Source organism: Petaurus breviceps, unplaced genomic scaffold (genome assembly GCF_028583685.1).
Source record: "Petaurus breviceps papuanus isolate PSGF00001 unplaced genomic scaffold, PetGlider_PUasm1.0 90762, whole genome shotgun sequence".
In the NCBI taxonomy this organism is placed as follows: Eukaryota; Metazoa; Chordata; class Mammalia; order Diprotodontia; family Petauridae; genus Petaurus; species Petaurus breviceps.
The window spans coordinates 8,134,477-8,142,327 of NW_027187339.1; the positions used below are offsets into that span (position 1 = coordinate 8,134,477).

Sequence of the window (7,851 nt, forward strand, 5' to 3'; positions counted from 1 at the left end):
GCAGGCTTTTCAGTACCACCTTCAATGCTAACCTGCTGTGAGGGAAGGTCAAAGTAGGCAAGAACGGAGCAGCCACGGATTGTTGGGCTGTTACCAGCACCATTTCAGCACAGTTTGGAAACACTGTTTACAGCAAAACCACTACAATAAACGTTCCAACGAAACCTGTAACTTCAAGCTTAACACCTACTTAATTTTAAACATTGGTATAAAATTCGGTTTAAACAATTACTAAAAGAGAATAATGCCACCACATGCGCCCTACAATGCGATAAACCTCTCTCCTAGACTCTCCCTTCACCTAGGAGTCTAATGGCATTCCAATGTAATATCCATTTCTAATGGTTATCTTGCCACATCTGGCACGGAGACAATACAGTAATGCTGAAAAAGCCTCTATGCAGTCGCATTAGTGTCTTAAAGAACCTAAAAGCTGGGGCCAGTAAAAGCCACAGAAATTCACTCTTGCCTTTAAGAACTTTGAAAACTGGGGCGGCCAGGTAGCACATAGAGTAAGAGCACCGGTGCCAGTGTTGGGATAACCTGGGGATCGAATCCGGGCTCAAATACTTAGCACCCACCCAGAAACACCTGGCTGTGTTACCTTGAGCAACTTAACCCCAACTGCTTAAAAAAAAATTTAAAAAAAAACTTTGAAAACTGTTAAAAAAAAAAAAACCAACAGGGCAGGAACCTAAATTCTGAGACCAAATGTAGAAGTAAGATTTGGTGGTTCTCAGTGACAATGGGGAATTTTCGGGGTGAGGGATGGGGAGGAGTGGGGTGGTCAGAGATGGATTCTCTTGTTGGCTTTGATGTCTCTCACTGGTTTTCATCTTCCTCGACCTTCAGGGCTTCTTTATTCTGTTCTTCACCTGCATATCTGAAGTCCATAGTGTCAGGTTGTCACGTAACAACTGCATGATACCATGTTTCCCCGATAATAAGACACTGTCTTATTAAATTTTTTGACAGAAAAACAACAAAGGGCTTATTTTCAGGGGAGGGCTTATTTTAATGAACATTGACAGCAATTTTAATAAACAGGTAAATGTGAACAAAAAAATGTACCTTTATTCAATAATGAATTCAATAAAGAACAGGATGACGCACTCACTGCGGTGCATACAGAGGGTACCGTAATGTAGCGTGTAGCGCAGGGGATCACCTTCACAACAGTAGCAATCTCAGTAGGGCTTATTTTCAGGGGAGGGCTTATTTTAGAGGAATCTTACACAGAAAGGGGAGGGCTTATTTTCGGGATAGGTCTTATTATTGGGGAAACACAGTAAGTGTCGAGTCCTGATAGCTTTCTTCACTCAGCGTGTCCAGTTCTGCGATTGCATCATCAAAAGCTGCTTTTGCCAAACTGCAGGCATGGTCAGGGGAATTAAGAATCTCACAGTAGAATACTGAAAAGTTGAGAGCAAGACCTAAGTGGATGGGGTGCGTTGGAGGAAGTTCTGTCATTGCCATATCACTAGCAGCTTTATAAGCCAGCCACCAGGCTATTCTTTTCAGCCTCCTTCCTGTCATTTCCTGGGGCAAATTCAGCCAGATACCTGTGGTAGTCCCCTTTCATTTTATAATAGAAAACAGTGGACTTGACAGTGCTTGCTGCTGGAATGAGGTGTTTGTCCAATACATCCAGAATGTCACAACAGATTAATTTTAGTTGTCTCAACTATTTGCCGATATTCCCCAATCATTTTTAGTTTGTCTTCTCCTCCCTTGTTTTTTTTCTTTCTGTTCAATGCTGTTGATTATCCTCCAGGATGCTCTTTTGGTTCCAATCACATTCTTATATGCAACTGACAGTAGGTTTCTTTCTTCAACTGTCAACTCCACATCCATACCTGCTACTTTCTTCATTGATTCCACCATTTCGTCGTATCCCTCCGCCTGCTCGGCCAATTTGGCCTGGTACACCAGATCCTCCGGATAGTCCCTAGCAGCGGGGGTTCTGGCAGGGTCTGCGCCACGGTTGGCAGCGGATGGCGGCTCCAACTCCCTTGTCAGCCTTCAAAATCATTTTTTAAATGACAATTTTTGTCTAAATAAACTATTTATCCAATGTCATCAAGATTAAATGACTAAAAATTATTATACTGAGTTGGAAAAAATAACAAAGTTCATTTAGAAGAGCAAAAGGTCAGGAAATTGAAAGCAACCAGGAGAAAAGATGAAAAAGGAAGTACATTCAGCAGTGTCAAATATTCAAATATATTGAAAGGGAGAGCCTTGATTAAGTGTTAAAAGGATAATTTTGATGATTTTAAGTTAAAATTGTCTTGGTTAATAAAAACCTATGTAGTCAAGAATAAAAGGGATGCAGAAAATTGAGGGGAAAAAATCTTTCATAGACAATCTCTCAGAGAGGATGTGATTGGGTGGGATTATGGTAGTGATGTAGGAAATGATGAGCTCCTTAATTTGGAAAACTGCACAACCACCAGGACTCATGGAAGAAGATGCTTTTCACCTTCAGAGAAGTGAAAATAAAATACTACAGTCACATGAGTGTCTATATGTATATTTTTATATACTTGTCTTAGACTTCTTGAGTGGGGAGGGGAAAAATAAAGTAAAAAGTGCACAGCAGAGCACAAAAGAAAACCAACAAGGACTGAAAGAAAAGCCGGGCAGCTTTGAAAACAATGTGTAGTGTGTATTATATAGGTTTTCTTGAAATGAAAATTTATTGGTTAGTATTGAATCCTCCTTTACAGTCTGCTGTGAATATGGCAATTGTATTTTTTCTCTTCTCATTTTGTATTTAAGTTTAAAATGAAAAAACAAACAAAAAATCCAGTCACTTGACTATCCTGTATTGTACTGAATTGGGGAAAAAACGAGGGTCCCTCACATTCCCTTGGAGGTGAGTTAGGGGAAGGGAGAAGGCAAAGAGAAGGAAAGAGGCATTTCAGGAGAGAGAGTGCGTGGCCAATATAGGGCCACCAGGTTAGTTTGGTGGCATTGCACCTGAAGGAAACATTCACTTTTTCCCCATACCAGTCCGCTTTCTTCAGTTGCCAGCCTTGGAAAACAAATTTATTTAATTAAATAAAGACACACACACAGAGAGAGCAGAGACAGACAGACACACACACACACACACACACACACACACACACACACACACACAGTTGCTGGGAGAGAAAAACACAGAGATCCGTCTGTCTGACCTGAGAGCAAACAACTTCATTTAGACCCTTCCTGCAGCCAAACTCTCTGTCCTCGATCCCCTCACAGATGGAGAAGACGAAGCCAGGGACTACTGCCCTTCCTCAGGGCATATCCGGTGTCCTCAACGGCTCCGTGGCAGAAAGGGCCAAAGCGGTACCAGCGCCACAGTGCAAACTTTGAATGGGAGGAATGTGGCCATGAACTCTCCCCATTGAGCAAATGCTGTGTCTTTTGCGGGGACCCCGGCTGCTGCAACTGCCCTTCAGCTTCTTCTAACACTGTCCCCAAAACTTCTTTTCTCAGCCGTGCTGTGTCCTAATCCTCATCCATCTTCTCCTCCGTCATTGGAAATTCCCTGTACTGGGAACAGCCTCCCCTCTCCACTCCGAAGATTCCCAGAAGGCGGCACCAGGAGCCCCAAGAGCCAGCTCTGCTGCTGCCACGGCAGCCACGGCAAACGCGCAGAAATGTTCACATTATCTCTCCACCTTAAAATCTATCTGGCCTCATGGGGAAACGCTCTCCAGAGATAGCAGCAAAGGTCCAAGACTTAGTCCAGAGCTTGCAGGGTGGCTCAATGGAAGCCGAAGAGTTTACTGGCAGCTCGTATGGACTTCTGAAGATGGCTGCTAGACCTTACCTCGTGCCTTTCCTGAAGAGCACTTTGCCTGCCTTAAGACAGGGAAGCCCGGATTCCGCAGCTTTTATCCAGCAAAGTGAGCAAAGGCCTCCTTGGGCCCCGGCAGTAAGTCCCCTCAGCGCCGTGGGAGGGGGCAGCTCACCTCCGAGCCCAGCCGCCGAGCCTGCTGGCACCGGCACAAGCACTCTCCAGCCTCCGGTGGTCGGGCTGGCACAGCCCGCGCCAGGGAACCTTAGCAATCCGGGACAACCTACACCTGTGCTTGTCCACGGGCCACCGGGGGCGTCGAAGAGACCTGCCCAGCTCACCAGGACCCCAACTCTTACCCCAGCATTGCCACAGCCGCTCAATCTCAGCCTGCGAGCTGCTCCAAGGCAAATTCCACTCCCTCAGCTGCCAAGCGCTCCCCTGGTCCCAGGTGCTGCGTTACCCCCAGCCAAAGCTCTTCGTACAGTTTCGGAGCGCAGGGCTGCAGCACTAAACCATCAGCCTCCACAACCTGCAGCTGGTTCTGTGGGCGGCGACAAAGACTTGAATGACGTGACGTCACTGGCGAGAGTAAATTTAAGGGAGGAGAGGGCATGGATATCCCCAACAGCTTCTAAAATCTCTGACACGCCAACGTGATCTTGTCCAGAACGAAGCTTTCTGCTTTCAGCTCCTTTACGAAGAAGGATGCTGGAAAGAGGGCAAAACTACAACATCACAGAACTGCATCCCGATGCAGTAAGCTACATGTCCCAGGCAACCCAGCAGAGGCTGCGAAACCTCGTCGGAAAAGTGTCCGAAAGCGCTCCATGAAAGAACGTTTCCTATGAGCGTGATGAAAGATAGGAACAGGCAAGTGATGTCCGGGCGCAGCTCCGATTCTGGGAAGAGCTTGAGGAAAGGGAAGGTCGGAGGAAAGAGGAAGCAGAGACAGAAAGTTTCCTGCCAGAGGCAAAGGCTGGATCTAGGCAAGAAGACCCAAAAGAACCGAGCTGGGAGCAGGAGGTGGAGGGGATCCAGCAACCAGCGCGAGCTCAGAAGAGGCAGAGGGAGGCCGAATTCCCTGTTGGAGAGAGACAGATGCTTGCAAGAAAAGGAAAATGGGTTCTCCGGGACCGGGATCAGCGACCCAGGCTTCGGGCAGAACCGCAGCTGTCCCGGGCACTTCTGCACTTGGAACCACTAGAGAGCTGAGGTCACAAAGGATAAGGCAGGGCAGTGTCAGGAAGCTCCTATTTTGTTTAGAAAATGAGCGAGAGAGCAGGCATTCATTACTGCTCTACAAAGCATTCCTTAGGTAAAAAGAAAGGATGGAGGGGTTTGGGGTGGATATGCCTGCAGAAGTTTCCATCTTTTGGCTGATTCTGCCTTTGGTTTGTTTATTGATTACGGGAGGGACTGGGGGGAAGGAGGGTGTGGTGTGGCTAGTGAATATCCTTTACAAAATAGCCACCTCTTTCCTTGGAAGAGTTTTCTAGTCCTGTTTATCAATCAACTCTTCCTGGGCAAGGGTTTTATAGGCCCTTTTTAAAATCCTCTCTTAGGTAGGAGAGCATGTCCATTTCTGTAAGAATAAGAAAACTTACAAAGGCCTGTAGATATATATGATTAAAGATCAATTCAATCTGAACTCATCTTCACAGTTGGACATGATGAAGAGGAGGATTTGGGGACAGAAAGTGATGATGAAGACACTGCAACTGTCCAGCAGCTTCCTGTTCTCATCAGCTCTTTGGAAAAGAACCCATACCCTGGCAGAGGAGAAAGGCAAGCACTGGCAGCAAAGATCAATATTGGTGAGTCTACAATACAGGTAGGTGGAGAACTGAGGCCTCAGTGGCCCAGGTGTTGCTGAGTATCTTGAAGGTTCTGTTAGAGACAACATGGAGGCAGAGAGAATGCCTGAGCAAGTCAGTGGGGTGGGAAAATGAGGCACTGGTTGTTCACTTTGCCTGGAGAATGTAGGAGAAAGCTGGAAAGGGGGGCTCAGTTCTAAAAGGTTTAGAGCCTTGACTAGCAGGGAAGAAATTTGGTCAGAAGATTCCTTGAGAAAGACTGACAGAAAGAACTTGAGAGGTCAGTCATAACTACCAGCTTTTACAGAGTACAATACCTGAGGCCAGAGCAGTTTACTTACTTGTGCCACCAGGTTCCAAGGCCCCTTGTCCAGTTCCTTTTTCCCTCTTTGGGCAGGCCAGGAGGAGTGAATGACAGGTTGGTGGGGGAAAGGAAGATTTAGGGAATGAAACCTGGACTGGCCTGGAAGGGGTGGGAACAGAAAAATGGGAAGAGTGGCCAGGGACACTAGACACCTGAGGACAGGCTTTTTGCAATACTCTCAGTGCAGAAAGGAGAAAAGGCAAAAGCCAGGCAATTGGAAAACAACGTGTAGGACTTATTATGTAGCTTGTCTTAAAATGGCCATTGGTTTTTTTTTTTTTTTAATCCTCCCTTATGGCCTGCAATTCTCTTGGGGCTGATTTAACTGTCAAAACTAAAAACCCCTTTGGGATAGCAGAAGATCTCATGTTGCTTGCTGCTATTCAAATGTCTGACACAGTTCATGGGAAAAAGCAGGGGGATGAAATTCATAAATTTCCTCTATTGAATGATCCTGTTTCCAAAAGAAATTCTGTGCACTGCATAGGATGAAAGAAGACCCACAAGGACTGAAGGAAAAGCTGGGCAGCTTGGAAATCAATGTGTAGTATTTATTATAGAGGATTTCTTGAAATGAAAATTGTTTGGTTTATATTGAATCTTCATATTGTTTTACATTGGAGCAGGAAATGTAGGTTGATATCAAAATGTTTATGGGAGTTAGAAATATTTCTTTTACTTCTCACTTTGATTTGGTTTCAAAATCAAAGGCCTATGCAGTGATAAGAAACCTTGGGTCCTCTATGTCCTCAGCTGTGTCCCTGTAAGGAATCCAGACTTTTCAGAACAAATCCCTTTATTAGGGGGATTTGTTCTGTGAAGTTTGTATTCATTTACAGGGCCACACTTGAGTACCTATAGGGCTACATGTTGCCTGGAGGCCACAGCTTTCCCATTCCTGACTACTAGCCAATCCACAGGACCAAAAAGTTGACATCTGAGGCTTCCACCAGCTCAAGAAAATGGATGTGCTTGAATAATGCATCTCCCAGTCAACTTCTGGTAGGGGACCTCTTTGAAAATGATTTGTAACCACCAAATACATCCAAGTCTGTAGGTAGGTGGGTCAGGAAACTGGTCCAAGGACCGGCTGTCCCCAATTTAGGAGTGCAGTTACAACCACTGAAGCTGGAAGAAATTCCACCTAGAAAGCAAAGAAGCTCCCTCTCCCCCCACCAAAAAAAAAAAACCACGACTTTCTAAAGCTAAGCTACAAAGCATGCCCCAACATAAGGAATGAGAAAGTATAAATTCTCCACAACTGTTGAAACTCAAGAGCGACACTGGCCAAACAACCCTATAGAAAAGTCATCTTTCTTACAAAATGGAAACTTCTGATCATCTCCTGGCAGCAGGACACTATTCATCTTTTAACACCAAAAGAATGGAACCAAATGGGAAGAGATGATAGCCAGTCCCAAAGCTGGTTCAGTTCCAGGTATTTCTACTCTTTCCCTTCAAGTACCAACCAATAGGAACCAAGAACCATGCCTGCTTTTATCTTTGGAGATGCTCTCTCATAGGGCATTCACAGCTTCCAAAGTCACAACCCCTCAGCTACCAACCAATAAAATTTTGCTTTGTAGTGTGGCTCCCTCTAAGAGACAGAAGCCCAGTAAAATTACACTTCTGCTTTACATTCAAACTAGTTTTTTTCCCCAATGATCTATGACCAGTGATGTAACAAGTTTCGATTTTTCCTTTTGATTTCTTTTAGACCCTGCAAATAATGGACTTTATGCACACCTCTACTTGGCCTTGACCAAAAGGGGACATGAACTCTTTCTGGTAAAATAAAAACATGCATAGATAGGGAATGGTTTTTCTATTCTTTCCCCTGGGAAGTTGGCTTGCTGAGTGACAATAACAAAAGAAGG

At 45.1% G+C, this 7,851-nt stretch overlaps 1 pseudogene; it reads right to left on the minus strand.

The window, feature by feature from the left end:
• Nucleotides 1-603: 603 nt before the first annotated feature.
• Nucleotides 604-3,205, minus strand: LOC138146463 (14-3-3 protein epsilon pseudogene; annotated as a pseudogene).
• Between the last annotated feature and the right edge of the window lie 4,646 nt (nt 3,206-7,851).